Source organism: Oncorhynchus tshawytscha, linkage group LG08, assembly GCF_018296145.1.
Source record: "Oncorhynchus tshawytscha isolate Ot180627B linkage group LG08, Otsh_v2.0, whole genome shotgun sequence".
In the NCBI taxonomy this organism is placed as follows: Eukaryota; Metazoa; Chordata; class Actinopteri; order Salmoniformes; family Salmonidae; genus Oncorhynchus; species Oncorhynchus tshawytscha.
The window spans coordinates 79,934,571-79,951,456 of NC_056436.1; the positions used below are offsets into that span (position 1 = coordinate 79,934,571).

General features: G+C 45.4%; 1 protein-coding gene across 1 annotated transcript in view; it reads right to left on the reverse strand.

Moving 5' to 3' along the window:
* LOC112239049 (neuroligin-3) overlaps positions 1-16,886 on the reverse strand; it is a 438,413-nt gene that overhangs the window by 327,513 nt on the left and 94,014 nt on the right. Inside the window, 1 exon segment of the mRNA XM_042326036.1 lies at positions 1-188. This exon segment is cut by the window's left edge and continues 664 nt beyond it. The gene's annotated coding sequence lies outside the window, so the exon portion shown is untranslated.

The following is a 16,886-nucleotide window of genomic DNA, read 5'->3' on the forward strand; positions in this document are numbered from 1 at the left end:
CTTTGCCCAGTAATCCCGTCTCTCAGCCCAACAGTCCAGCACCTATAGATCTACTTATCAGTCTGGATAAAGGAGCTGAGCAGATAAAACAGAACAGTACAAAAATAAAAAGTTGTGCTATTTCCTTTCTTTACGGTCTTCATTCACTGTCCTCTCCTCCTCTCGTCAGATCTTCCATCCTATACCTGCTGAAGAGAGGGAAGAAAAAAGAGGATAGGAACATTTATGACAATCTCCAGAGATACAGACAAACAGTTTACATTCATTTATTTTATTCACTCATGTTTTATTGATTGGTAGAGAGGGTATTTTCTGTGCTGATATAAACCAGAACACATAAACATGACAGTGCACTTACCCTGCTATCAATATACACAATCAAGGGCTCGCCGAGTCGCTGGGGTAAAGTGTTACACAATTTAGTCACAGACCGTTTACTGATATAAAGCCTAGCTATTGAAAGATTAACATAGCAATGAGCACACTACAAAAAAGGCATATGTCCCTAACATGCCCCCATCTCACATAACATGCAAAATACATACCAAAGGAACATTATATAACTGTTTAGAAAAAGATAAATCACTATAAATCACAAACCTACACTATCAACAGTTTTTAATGAGTTCCAATAACATTAAAAACATCAAAATGTCATGTTTCCCATTAGGTGGAGTTTCTCTCTATAGATAAAGACCTGATCAAATGCTTTCTCAGTTACACCTCCCCTGTCTTAGTCGAAGATAAGAGAGAAAGCGAGAGAGAGAGAGAGAGAGAGAGAGAGGGGAGGGAGGGAGGGGGAGAGAGAGAGGGGGGAGAGAGAGAGAGAGGGGAGGAGAGAGAGAGAGAGAGAGGGGGAGAGAGAGAGAGAGAGAGAGAGAGAGAGAGAGAGAGAGAGAGAGGGGAGGGAGGGGGGGAGAGAGAGAGAGAGAGAGAGAGAGAGAGAGAGGGGAGAGAGAGGGAGGGAGAGAGAGAGAGAGAGAGGGGAGGGGGAGAGAGAGAGAGAGAGAGAGAGAGAGGGGAGAGAGAGGGAGGGAGAGAGAGAGAGAGAGAGGGGGGGGAGAGAGAGAGAGAGAGGGAGGGAGAGAGAGAGAGAGAGAGAGGGAGGGGGAGAGAGAGAGAGAGAGAGAGAGGGGGAGAGAGAGGGAGGGAGAGAGAGAGAGAGAGGGGGAGGGGGGAGAGAGAGAGAGAGAGAGAGAGGGAGGGAGAGAGAGAGAGAGGGAGGGGGAGAGAGAGAGACAGAGAAAGAGAGAGAGAGAGAGAGAGAGAGAGAGAGAGAGAGAGAGAGAGAAAGGGAGCAAAACCCCCCTCAACCCCTGCTCCTCGACCCCCTCTACCTCCTCAACCTCCTATCCTCAACTACCCCTGCTCCTAGACTCCCTTCATCAACCCACTCCTCAACCTCCCTACTCCTCAAACCCCCCTCTTCAACTCCACCCTCCTCCTACTCCCCCTCTTCAAACCCCTCCTCAACCCCCACCTCAACCCCATCCATCTCAACCCCCTCCTCCTAGCCCCTCCCTGGCCCAGGTCAGCCTCAGTGGCTAGCAGCTGGCTAAATAGGACAGGCAGGAGCACTGTCCAATAACAGTAGAGAGAAGTAGATCCAGGAGTTTAGAGGATATTGCATTCCAAAATGACTGTAAATGATTTATAATGTACCAGCAGGCGTCAGGCCCACTAACCACTCAGGGAAAAGTAATCAGGACATTCCTTAAGGTGCTGTTATCACTCTGAAGACCCATACACACAGGCATGATTCACACACACACACACACACACACACACACACACACACACACACACACACACACACACACACACACACACACACACACACACACACACACACACACACACACACACACACACACACACACACACATGACCAGTGAAAAGCCAATTGGAACAGTATATTTCTCCCCTCCTCACTCTGTTGAACACCCTACCTCTCTCCACCTCCCTCCTTTCCCTGTTGAACACCCTACCTCTCTCCACCTCCCTCCTTTCCCTGTTGAACACCCTACCTCTCTCCACCTCCCTCCTCTCCCTGTTGAACACCCTACCTCTCTCCACCTCCCTCATCTCCCTGTTGAACACACTACCTCTCTCCTCCCCCTCCTCTCCCTGTTGAACACACTACCTCTCTCCTCCCCCTCATCTCCCTGTTGAACACACTACCTCTCTCCTCCCCCTCATCTCCCTGTTGAACACACTACCTCTCTCCTCCCCCTCCTTTCCCTGTTGAACACCCTACCTCTCTCTCCCCCCCCCTCCTTTCCCTGTTGAACACCCTACCTCTCTCCTCCCCCTCCTTTCCCTGTTGAACACCCTACCTCTCTCCTCCCCCTCCTTTCCCTGTTGAACACCCTACCTCTCTCCTCCCCCTCCTTTCCCTGTTGAACACCCTACCTCTCTCCTCCTCCCTCCTTTCCCTGTTGAACACCCTACCTCTCTCCACCCCCCTCCTCTCCCTGTTGAACACACTACCTCTCTCCACCTCCCTCCTCTCCCTGTTGAACACACTACCTCTCCCACCTCCCTCCTTTCCCTGTTGAACACCCTACCTCTCTCCTCCTCCCTCCTTTCCCTGTTGAACACCCTACCTCTCTCCTCCTCCCTCATCTCCCTGTTGAACACACTACCTCTCTCCTCCCCCTCCTTTCCCTGTTGAACACCCTACCTCTCTCCACCCCCTCCTTTCCCTGTTGAACACCCTACCTCTCTCCTCCCCCTCCTCTCCCTGTTGAACACCCTACCTCTCTCCACCTCCCTCCTCTCCCTGTTGAACACCCTACCTCTCTCCTCCCCCTCCTTTCCCTGTTGAACACCCTACCTCTCTCCACCTCCCTCCTCTCCCTGTTGAACACACCTACCTCTCTCCTCCCCCTCCTTTCCCTGTTGAACACCCTACCTCTCTCCTCCTCCCTCCTTTCCCTGTTGAACACCCTACCTCTCTCCTCCTCCCTCCTTTCCCTGTTGAACACCCTACCTCTCTCCACCTCCCTCCTCTCCCTGTTGAACACCCTACCTCTCTCCACCTCCCTCCTTTCCCTGTTGAACACCTACCTCTCTCCACCTCCCCCTCTTTCCCTGTTGAACACCCTACCTCTCTCCACCTCCCTCCTCTCCCTGTTGAACACCCTACCTCTCTCCACCTCCCTCCTCTCCCTGTTGAACACCCTACCTCTCTCCACCTCCCCCTCCTTTCCCTGTTGAACACCCTACCTCTCTCCTCCTCCCTCCTTTCCCTGTTGAACACCCTACCTCTCTCCTCCTCCCTCCTTTCCCTGTTGAACACCCTACCTCTCTCCACCTCCCTCCTTTCCCTGTTCAACACCCTACCTCTCTCCACCTCCCCCTCCTTTCCCTGTTGAACACCCTACCTCTCTCCTCCCCTCCTTTCCCTGTTGAACACCCTACCTCTCTCCACCCCCTCCTTTCCCTGTTGAACACCCTACCTCTCTCCACCTCCCTCCTCTCCCTGTTGAACACCCTACCTCTCTCCACCTCCCTCCTTTCCCTGTTGAACACCCTACCTCTCTCCACCTCCCTCCTTCCCTGTTGAACACCCTACCTCTCTCCACCTCCCTCCTCTCCCTGTTGAACACCCTACCTCTCTCCACCTCCCTCCTTTCCCTGTTGAACACCCTACCTCTCTCCACCTCCCTCCTTTCCCTGTTGAACACCCTACCTCTCTCCACCTCCCTCCTCTCCCTGTTGAACACCCTACCTCTCTCCTCCCCCTCCTTTCCCTGTTGAACACACTACCTCTCTCCACCTCCCTCCTTTCCCTGTTGAACACCCTACCTCTCTCCTCCCCCTCCTTTCCCTGTTGAACACCCTACCTCTCTCCACCTCCCTCCTTTCCCTGTTGAACACCCTACCTCTCTCCACCTCCCTCCTTTCCCTGTTGAACACCCTACCTCTCTCCACCTCCCTCCTTTCCCTGTTGAACACCCTACCTCTCTCCACCTCCCTCCTCTCCCTGTTGAACACCCTACCTCTCTCCTCCCCCTCCTTTCCCTGTTGAACACCCTACCTCTCTCCACCTCCCTCCTTTCCCTGTTGAACACCCTACCTCTCTCCACCTCCCTCCTTTCCCTGTTGAACACCCTACCTCTCTCCACCTCCCTCCTCTCCCTGTTGAACACCCTACCTCTCTCCTCCCCCTCCTTTCCCTGTTGAACACCCTACCTCTCTCCACCCCCTCCTTTCCCTGTTGAACACCCTACCTCTCTCCACCCCCTCCTTTCCCTGTTGAACACCCTACCTCTCTCCTCCCCCTCCTTTCCCTGTTGAACACCCTACCTCTCTCCTCCCCCTCCTCTCCCTGTTGAACACCCTACCTCTCTCCTCCCCCCTCCTCTCCCTGTTGAACACCCTACCTCTCTCCTCCTCCCTCCTCTCCCTGTTGAACACCCTACCTCTCTCCTCCCCCCTCCTCTCCCTGTTGAACACCCTACCTCTCTCCCCTCCCCCTCCTTTCCCTGTTGAACACACTACCTCTCTCCTCCCCCCTCCTCTCCCTGTTGAACACCCTACCTCTCTCTCCCCCCCTCCTTTCCCTGTTGAACACCCTACCTCTCTCCTCCCCCTCCTCTCCCTGTTGAACACCCTACCTCTCTCCTCCCCCTCCTTTCCCTGTTGAACACCCTACCTCTCTCCACCTCCCTCCTCTCCCTGTTGAACACCCTACCTCTCTCCTCCCCCTCCTCTCCCTGTTGAACACCCTACCTCTCTCCACCCCCTCCTTTCCCTGTTGAACACCCTACCTCTCTCCTCCCCCTCCTCTCCCTGTTGAACACCCTACCTCTCTCCACCTCCCTCCTCTCCCTGTTGAACACACTACCTCTCTCCTCCCCCTCCTTCCCTGTTGAACACCCTACCTCTCCTCCTCCCCTCCTTTCCCTGTTGAACACCCTACCTCTCTCCTCCTCCCTCCTCTCCCTGTTGAACACCCTACCTCTCTCCACCTCCCTCCTCTCCCTGTTGAACACCCTACCTCTCTCCACCTCCCTCCTCTCCCTGTTGAACACCCTACCTCTCTCCTCCTCCCTCCTTTCCCTGTTGAACACCCTACCTCTCTCCACCTCCCTACTCTCCCTGTTGAACACACTACCTCTCTCCTCCCCCTCCTTTCCCTGTTGAACACCCTACCTCTCTCCTCCTCCCTCCTCTCCCTGTTGAACACCCTACCTCTCTCCACCTCCCTCCTCTCCCTGTTGAACACACTACCTCTCTCCTCCTCCCTCCTTTCCCTGTTGAACACCCTACCTCTCTCCTCCCCCTCATCTCCCTGTTGAACACCCTACCTCTCTCCACCTCCCTCCTCTCCCTGTTGAACACCCTACCTCTCTCCACCTCCCTCCTCTCCCTGTTGAACACCCTACCTCTCTCCACCTCCCTCCTCTCCCTGTTGAACACCCTACCTCTCTCCACCTCCCTCCTCTCCCTGTTGAACACCCTACCTCTCTCCTCCCCCTCCTTTCCCTGTTGAACACACTACCTCTCTCCTCCCCCTCCTCTCCCTGTTGAACACCCTACCTCTCTCCTCCCCCTCCTTTCCCTGTTGAACACACTACCTCTCTCCTCCCCCTCCTCTCCCTGTTGAACACCCTACCTCTCTCCTCCCCCTCATCTCCCTGTTGAACACCCTACATCTTTCCACCCCCTCCTCTCCCTGTTGAACACCCTATATCTCTCCTCCCATGCTCACCCTGTTGAACACCCTACCTCTCTACTCGCCCTCCTCACCCTGTTGAACACCCTACCTGCTGTTCCCACATGCTTCAAGAGGGCCACCATTGTTCCTGTTCCCAAGAAAGCTAAGGTAACTGAGCTAAACGACTACCGCCCCGTAGCACTCACTTCCGTCATCATGAAGTGCTTTGAGAGACTAGTCAAGGACCATATCACCTCCACCCAACCTGACACCCTAGACCCACTCCAATTTGCTTACCGCCCAAATAGGTCCACAGACGATGCAATCTCAACCACACTGCACACTGCCCTAACCCATCTGGACAAGAGGAATACCTATGTGAGAATGCTGTTCATCGACTACAGCTCGGCATTTAACACCATAGTACCCTCCAAGCTCGTCATCAAGCTCGAGACCCTGGGTCTCGACCCCGCCCTGTGCAACTGGGTACTGGACTTCCTGACGGGCCGCACCCAGGTGGTGAGGGTAGGCAACAACATCTCCACCCCGCTGATCCTCAACACTGGGGCCCCACAAGGTTGCGTTCTGAGCCCTCTCCTGTACTCCCTGTTCACCAATGACTGCGTGGCCACGCACGCCTCCAACTCAATCATCAAGTTTGCGGACGACACAACAGTGGTAGGCTTGATAACCAACAACGACGAGACGGCCTACAGGGAGGAGGTGAGGGCCCTCGGAGTGTGGTGTCAGGAAAATAACCTCACACTCAACGTCAACAAAACTAAGGAGATGATTGTGGACTTCAGGAAACAGCAGAGGGAACACCCCCCTATCCACATCGATGGAACAGTAGTGGAGAGGGTAGTAAGTTTTAAGTTCCACGGCATACACATCACAGACAAACTGAATTGGTCCACCCACACAGACAGCATCGTGAAGAAGGCGCAGCAACGCCTCTTCAACCTCAGGAGGCTGAAAAAATTTGGCTTGTCACCAAAAGCACTCACAAACTTCTACAGATGCACAATCGAGAGCATCCTGGCAGGCTGTATCACCGCCTGGTACGGCAACTGCTCCGCCCACAACCGTAAGGCTCTCCAGAGGGTAGTGAGGTCTGCACAACGCATCACCGGGGGCAAACTACCTGCCCTCCAGGACACCTACACCACCCAATGTTACAGGAAGGCCATAAAGATCATCAAGGACAACAACCACCCGAGCCACTTCCTGTTCACCCCGCTATCATCCAGAAGGCGAGGTCAGTACAGGTGCATCAAAGCTGGGACCGAGAGACTGAAAAACAGCTTCTATCTCAAGGCCATCAGACTGTTAAACAGCCACCACTAACATTGAGTGGCTGCTGCCAACACACTGACTCAACTCCAGCCACTTTAATAATGGGAATTGATGGGAAATGATGTAAAATATATCACTAGCCACTTTAAACAATGCTACCTAACATAATGTTTACATACCCTACATTATTCATCTCATATGTATACGTATATACTGTACTCTATATCATCTACTGCATCCTTATGTAATTACATGTATCACTAGCCACTTTAACTATGCCACTTTGTTTACATACTCATCTCATATGTATATACTGTACTCAATACCATCTACTGTATCTTGCCTATGCTGCTCTGTACCATCACTCATTCATATATCTCTATGTACATATTCTTATCCCCTTACACTGTGCATAAGACAGTAGTTTTGGAATTGTTAGTTAGATTACTTGTTGGTTATTACATTGTCGGAACTAGAAGCACAAGCATTTCACTACACTCGCATTAACATCTGCTAACCATGTGTATGTGACAAATACATTTGATTTGATTTGATTTGATACCTCTCTCCTCCCCTATCATCCATCCCATGTATCATCCATCCCATGTATCATCCATCCCCATGTACCATCCATCCCCATGTACCATCCATCCCCATATATCATCCATCCCCATGTATCATCCATCCAAATGTATCATCCATCCCCATATATCATTCATCCCCATGTATCATCCATCATCCCCATGTATCATCCATCCCCATGTATCATCCATCCCTGTGTATCATCCATCCCCATGTATCATCCATCCCTGTGTACCATCCATCCCCATGTATCATCCATCCCCATGTATCATCATTCCAAAAGGACCCCACCACTGACCACTGACCACTGACCATTGACCACTAACCACTGACCACTGACCACTGACAACTGACCATTGACCACTAACCACTGACCATTGACCACTAACCACTAACCATTGACCACTAACCACTGACCACTAACCACTGACCACTGACCACTGACCACTGACCACTAACCATTAACCACTAACCATTGACCACTAACCACTAACCATTGACCACTGACCACTGACCACTAACCATTGACCACTAACAATTGACCACTAACCACTGACCATTGACCACTAACCATTAACCACTAACCATTGACCACTAACCATTGACCACTAACCACTAACCATTGACCACTGACCACTAACCATTGACCACTAACCATTGACCACTAACCACTGACCATTGACCACTAACCACTAACCATTGACCACTAACCACTGACCACTAACCATTAACCACTAACCATTGACCACTAACCACTAACCATTGACCACTAACCATTGACCATTAACCATTGACCACTAACCATTGACCACTAACCACTAACCACTAACCCTTGACCACTAACCATTGACCACTAACCACTAACCATTAACCACTAGCCACTAACCATTGACCACTAACCATTGACCACTAACCACTGACCATTGACCACTAACCACTAACCATTGACCACTAACCACTAACCATTAACCACTAACCATTGATCACTAACCACTAACCATTGACCACTAACCATTGATCACTAACCATTGACCATTGACCACTAACCTCTGACCACTAACCACTAACCATTGACCACTGACCACTAACCTCTGACCACTAACCTCTGACCACTAACCTCTGACCTCTAACCTCTGACCTCTAACCTCTGACCTCTAACCTCTGACCGCTAACCTCTGACTGGCCCAGTCTGCCTGTGTTCTGCTCTGGTATTCAGGAGGACATGTATGTATCTGTCTGAAATGGTCCATTCTGCACATATCCAGACACACTTTCCCATTCTGCTCTCCTCCTAGTGCAACGGGCACATCTCTGCAACGCAATAAAAGACCAGAACATAGAGCCAAATGTTCTCTTCTCCTCCCACTCACTCACTACATCCCTTAGAGAGAGAGAGAGAGAGAGAGAGAGAGAGAGAGAGAGAGAGAGAGAGAGAGAGAGAGAGAGAGAGAGAGAGAGAGAGAGAGAGAGAGAGAGAGAGAGAGAGAGAGAGAGAGAGAGAGAGAGAGACTGGGTCTTCCATGCTACTCTAAATGATGACCTTAGACTAGAGATAGTGAATGAAACCTGATACAGAGGAAGAATGGCCTGGTTGCTTTGAGAGATCCTAAATCCACTGTTATTACCTCCTCCTCTTCAACAAATGGCTGGAGATTCTGAGTGAAACATTCGGGGTGGAAAGTTGTAATATAATCCAGGCAACATGTAATCTGACCTGAGTAGATGTATGTACGGGGTACATACTTGTAATGCTATAATCACAGGTGTGTCAAACGGATAGACTCATAATGGGAAGAGACTATACAGAGACCCTAAAGTAGGCCTGGGTAACTCCAGTACTCGAGGGCCTGATTTGGTGTCACAGTTCTGCCCCTGTCCCAGTTAACACACCTGACTCCAATAATCACCTAATCATGATCTTCAGTTTAGAATTCAATTACATTAAATCAGCTGTGTTTGCAAGGGATGATGGGAATAGTGTGACACCAATCAGGCCCCCAGAGGACTGGAGTTGCCCCAGCTGCCCACACTGTTATAATACATCTGATGTTCACATTCAAATGGAACAGAGCAAACTATGAAAACTTAAAAGGCTATTGTCATTGACGAACATTTAAGGAGAGGCAGTGCAGCGAGGTTTCAGTTTCCATGGCATCGTTGCCTTACCCTTTGTTGTGTCTGTCAACACCACAATCTTGCTCTGCAGCTCCAAATGTACCCATAAATATCATTACAGTAGCCACTAGCCAGTAAGCTTGCAAACGGAACTATTTAACGATGGCAGAACAACTTCCTCTAAAACGTATCAGCTAGCTACTAGGGTTGGGCTGGATCCAGATGTTTATACCGTCATCTCGTTTCTGTATCATACCGAGGTTTACGCTATTACCCGATGTGCACACAAGGGGCGCTATTTCCAAAAACTATTTAGGCAGAGGGGATGTTGATCCAGGACGGGGGTTGAATATCTCTGCTGTAACCAAGAAGCTTGATCTTGACATTGAGCCACTTAGCTAGCAAGTTAGCAAACCACATGCATAGCTGGAGTCCTGAGCTGAACATTGAGCCACTCAGCTAGCAAGTTAGCAAACCACATGCATAGCCAGAGTCCTGAGCTGAACATTGAGCCACTTAGCTAGCAAGTTAGCAAGCCACATGCATAGCTGGAGTCCTGAGCTGGACATTGAGCCACTTAGCTAGCAAGTTAGCAAACCACATGCATAGCTGGAGTCCTGAGCTAGACATTGAGCCACTTAGCTAGCAAGTTAGCAAACCACATGCATAGCTGGAGTCCTGAGCTGAACATTGAGCCATTCAGCTAGCAAGTTAGCAAACCACATGCATAGCTGGAGTCCTGAGCTGAACATTGAGCCACTTAGCTAGCAAGTTAGCAAACCACATGCATAGCTGGAGTCCTGAGCTGGACATTGAGCCACTTAGCTAGCAATTAGCAAACCACATGCATACCTGGAGTCCTGAGCTGAACATTGAGCCACTTAGCTAGCAAGTTAGCAAACCACATGCATACCTGGAGTCCTGAGCTGGACATTGAGCCACTTAGCTAGCAAGTTAGCAAACCACATGTATAGCTGGATATGATTTATTTGTCACATCTTAGATTTTTTATAATTATACTTAACTTATTGTTATAAGAGTTGACGTACTACGTGCCCCTCCCTCACACACACACACGCACTAAAAAGGTATTGTAAATCTTACTGCCAGTATTTTGAAATACGGTACGTATATCATCAAAGACTACTAGCTACACTCTTGAATAATACGATAATTCACAAACATGTGCAGACAATTAAAGGGTTTATTACCTCATATGAACACGCATTAGGTAAATGTAGCTTGCAAGACAGTAACACAGCTAATAACATTAGCTTATCAAACATGTACATTTACCCCTCTCATAAGATTATACAAATGTTCCAACGTCTAGTGGAAAGTCTTCCCAGAATAGAGGAGGCTGTTATAGCAGCAAAGGGGGGACCAACTCCATATTAATGTCCATGATTTTGGAATGAGATGGTCCACGAGCAAGTGTCCACATACTTTTGGTCATGTAGTGTATTTAAAAGAATCCATCTAACTTGCGGATCTGTTTGGACAATTTACATATTCGGATCAAAATGAATGTTAATTAATATCGTCACCCCTTTTTAGTTTCTTTGCCCATGGGAGAAATATATTTCACCCCAGTGCTTTTTCCACAAAACTTCATCTAAAATTGCTGAATGAGTTTCCTGTAAACAATAGAAATTATATTCCTCTTTTAGCCAGATAAATACTAATCGTCTTTTCTTATTATCAGCTAAGCCATTACAAGTATAACTGGCTATACTTATGTCATCACTTACCAGCGTTCTAGACGTGAGAAACACGGACGTTTACATTACAGTAACATCTCAGGAGAATCGTAACCTCTTGAGAATCTCTCAGAATTATCCTTATTAACCCTCGTCAATGAGAATAGAACCTTAATCAAGCATGATGTCTATCAGTAACAGATCCATACCATTATATCCATTCTGTAACAGATCCATACCCATTCTATCCATTCTGAAACAGATCCATACCCATTCTATCCATTCTGTAACAGATCCATACCATTATATCCATTCTGTAACAGATCCATACCATTATATCCATTCTGTAACAGATCCATACCCATTCTATCCATTCTGTAACAGATCCATACCATTATATCCATTCTGAAACAGATCCATACCCATTCTATCCATTCTGTAACAGATCCATACCATTATATCCATTCTGTAACAGATCCATACCCATTCTATCCATTCTGTAACAGATACATACCCATTCTATCCATTCTGAAACAGATCCATACCCATTCTATCCATTCTGTAACAGATCCATACCATTATATCCATTCTGAAACAGATCCATACCCATTATATCCATTCTGTAACAGATACATACCCATTCTATCCATTCTGTAACAGATCCATACCATTATATCCATTCTGTAACAGATCCATACCCATTCTATCCATTCTGTAACAGATACATACCCATTCTATCCATTCTGAAACAGATCCATACCCATTCTATCCATTCTGTAACAGATCCATACCATTATATCCATTCTGTAACAGATACATACCCATTCTATCCATTCTGTAACAGATCCATACCCATTCTATCCATTCTGAAACAGATCCATACCCATTCTATCCATTCTGTAACAGATCCATACCCATTCTATCCATTCTGTAACAGATCCATACCATTATATCCATTCTGAAACAGATCCATACCCATTCTATCCATTCTGTAACAGATCCATACCCATTCTATCCATTCTGTAACAGATCCATACCCATTCTATCCATTCTGAAACAGATCCATACCATTCTATCCATTCTGAAACAGATCCATACCCATTCTATCCATTCTGTAACAGATCCATACCCATTCTATCCATTCTGTAACAGATCCATACCCATTCTATCCATTCTGTAACAGATCCATACCCATTCTATCCATTCTGTAACAGATCCATACCCATTCTATCCATTCTGTAACAGATCCATACCCATTCTATCCATTCTGAAACAGATCCATACCCATTCTATCCATTCTGTAACAGATACATACCCATTCTATCCATTCTGAAACAGATACATACCCATTCTATCCATTCTGTAACAGATCCATACCCATTCTATCCATTCTGTAACAGATCCATACCATTCTATCCATTCTGAAACAGATCCATACCCATTCTATCCATTCTGTAACAGATCCATACCCATTCTATCCATTCTGAAACAGATCCATACCATTATATCCATTCTGTAACAGATCCATACCCATTCTATCCATTCTGAAACAGATCCATACCCATTCTATCCATTCTGTAACAGATACATACCCATTCTATCCATTCTGAAACAGATCCATACCATTATATCCATTCTGAAACAGATCCATACCCATTCTATCCATTCTGTAACAGATCCATACCCATTCTATCCATTCTGTAACAGATCCATACCATTATATCCATTCTGTAACAGATCCATACCATTATATCCATTCTGTAACAGATCCATACCCATTCTATCCATTCTGAAACAGATCCATACCCATTCTATCCATTCTGAAACAGATCCATACCATTATATCCATTCTGAAACAGATCCATACCATTATATCCATTCTGAAACAGATCCATACCCATTCTATCCATTCTGAAACAGATCCATACCCATTCTATCCATTCTGAAACAGATCCATACCCATTCTATCCATTCTGTAACAGATCCATACCATTATATCCATTCTGTAACAGATCCATACCCATTCTATCCATTCTGTAACAGATCCATACCCATTCTATCCATTCTGTAACAGATCCATACCATTATATCCATTCTGTAACAGATCCATACCATTCTATCCATTCTGTAACAGATCCATACCCATTCTATCCATTCTGAAACAGATCCATACCATTATATCCATTCTGTAACAGATCCATACCATTATATCCATTCTGTAACAGATCCATACCCATTCTATCCATTCTGTAACAGATCCATACCCATTCTATCCATTCTGTAACAGATCCATACCCATTCTATCCATTCTGTAACAGATCCATACCCATTCTATCCATTCTGTAACAGATCCATACCCATTCTATCCATTCTGTAACAGATCCATACCCATTCTATCCATTCTGAAACAGATCCATACCATTATATCCATTCTGAAACAGATCCATACCCATTCTATCCATTCTGAAACAGATCCATACCATTATATCCATTCTGTAACAGATCCATACCCATTCTATCCATTCTGTAACAGATCCATACCATTATATCCATTCTGTAACAGATACATACCCATTCTATCCATTCTGAAACAGATCCATACCCATTCTATCCATTCTGTAACAGATACATACCCATTCTATCCATTCTGAAACAGATCCATACCCATTCTATCCATTCTGTAACAGATCCATACCATTCTATCCATTCTGAAACAGATCCATACCCATTCTATCCATTCTGTAACAGATCCATACCATTATATCCATTCTGTAACAGATCCATACCCATTCTATCCATTCTGTAACAGATACATACCCATTCTATCCATTCTGTAACAGATCCATACCCATTCTATCCATTCTGTAACAGATCCATACCCATTCTATCCATTCTGAAACAGATACATACCCATTCTATCCATTCTGTAACAGATCCATACCATTATATCCATTCTGTAACAGATCCATACCCATTCTATCCATTCTGAAACAGATACATACCCATTCTATCCATTCTGTAACAGATCCATACCCATTCTATCCATTCTGTAACAGATACATACCCATTCTATCCATTCTGAAACAGATCCATACCCATTCTATCCATTCTGAAACAGATCCATACCCATTCTATCCATTCAGTAACAGATCCATACCCATTCTATCCATTCTGTAACAGATCCATACCATTATATCCATTCTGTAACAGATCCATACCCATTCTATCCATTCTGTAACAGATCCATACCCATTCTATCCATTCTGTAACAGATCCATACCATTATATCCATTCTGAAACAGATCCATACCCATTCTATCCATTCTGTAACAGATACATACCCATTCTATCCATTCTGTAACAGATACATACCCATTCTATCCATTCTGTAACAGATCCATACCATTATATCCATTCTGAAACAGATCCATACCATTCTATCCATTCTGAAACAGATCCATACCCATTCTATCCATTCTGTAACAGATACATACCATTCTATCCATTCTGTAACAGATACATACCATTCTATCCATTCTGTAACAGATACATACCATTATATCCATTCTGTAACAGATCCATACCCATTCTATCCATTCTGTAACAGATACATACCATTATATCCATTCTGTAACAGATACATACCATTCTATCCATTCTGTAACAGATACATACCATTCTATCCATTCTGTAACAGATACATACCATTCTATCCATTCTGTAACAGATACATACCATTATATCCATTCTGTAACAGATACATACCATTCTATCCATTCTGTAACAGATACATACCATTCTATCCATTCTGTAACAGATACATACCATTATATCCATTCTGTAACAGATCCATACCCATTCTATCCATTCTGTAACAGATCCATACCCATTCTATCCATTCTGTAACAGATCCATACCCATTCTATCCATTCTGTAACAGATCCATACCATTATATCCATTCTGAAACAGATACATACCCATTCTATCCATTCTGTAACAGATCCATACCCATTCTATCCATTCTGTAACAGATCCATACCATTATATCCATTCTGTAACAGATCCATACCCATTCTATCCATTCTGAAACAGATCCATACCCATTCTATCCATTCTGAAACAAATCCATACCATTATATCCATTCTGTAACAGATCTATACCCATTCTATCCATTCTGTAACAGATCCATACCCATTCTGTAACAGATCCATACCCATTATATCCATTCTGTAACAGATCCATACCCATTCTATCCATTCTGTAACAGATCCATACCCATTCTATCCATTCTGTAACAGATACATACCCATTCTATCCATTCTGTAACAGATACATACCCATTCTATCCATTCTGTAACAGATCCATACCCATTCTATCCATTCTGAAACAGATCCATACCCATTCTATCCATTCTGAAACAGATCCATACCATTCTATCCATTCTGAAACAGATCCATACCATTCTATCCATTCTGTAACAGATCCATACCCATTCTATCCATTCTGTAACAGATCCATACCCATTCTATCCATTCTGAAACAGATCCATACCCATTCTATCCATTCTGTAACAGATCCATACCCATTCTATCCATTCTGAAACAAATCCATACCATTATATCCATTCTGAAACAGATATATACCATTATATCCATTCTGTAACAGATATATACCCATACTATCCATTCAGTAACAAATCCATACCATTATATCCATTCTGTAACAGATATATACCATTATATCCATTCTGTAACAGATCCATACCATTATATCCATTCTGAAACAGATCCATACCCATTCTATCCATTCTGAAACAGATCCATACCCATTCTATCCATTCTGTAACAGATCCATACCATTATATCCATTCTGTAACAGATCCATACCCATTCTATCCATTCTGAAACAGATCCATACCCATTCTATCCATTCTGTAACAGATCCATACCATTATATCCATTCTGTAACAGATCCATACCCATTCTATCCATTCTGTAACAGATCCATACCCATTCTATCCATTCTGAAACAGATCCATACCATTATATCCATTCTGTGACAGATCCATACCCATTATGTAACAGATCCATACCATTCTGTAACAGATCCATTCCATTCTATCCATTCTGTAACAGATCCATACCCATTCTGTAACAGATCCATACCATTCTATCCATTCTGTAACAGATCCATACCCATTCTGTAACAGATCCATACCATTCTATCCATTCTGTAACAGATCCATACCCATTCTATCCATTCTGTAACAGATCCATACCATTATATCCATTCTGTAACAGATACATACCATTCTATCCATTCTGTAACAGATACATACCATACTATCCATTCTGTAACAGATCCATACCATTCTATCCATTCTGTAACAGATACATACCATTATATCCATTCTGTAACAGATACATACCATTCTATCCATTCTGTAACAGATCCATACCATTCTATCCATTCTGTAACAGATACATACCATTATATCCATTCTGTAACAGATCCATACCCATTCT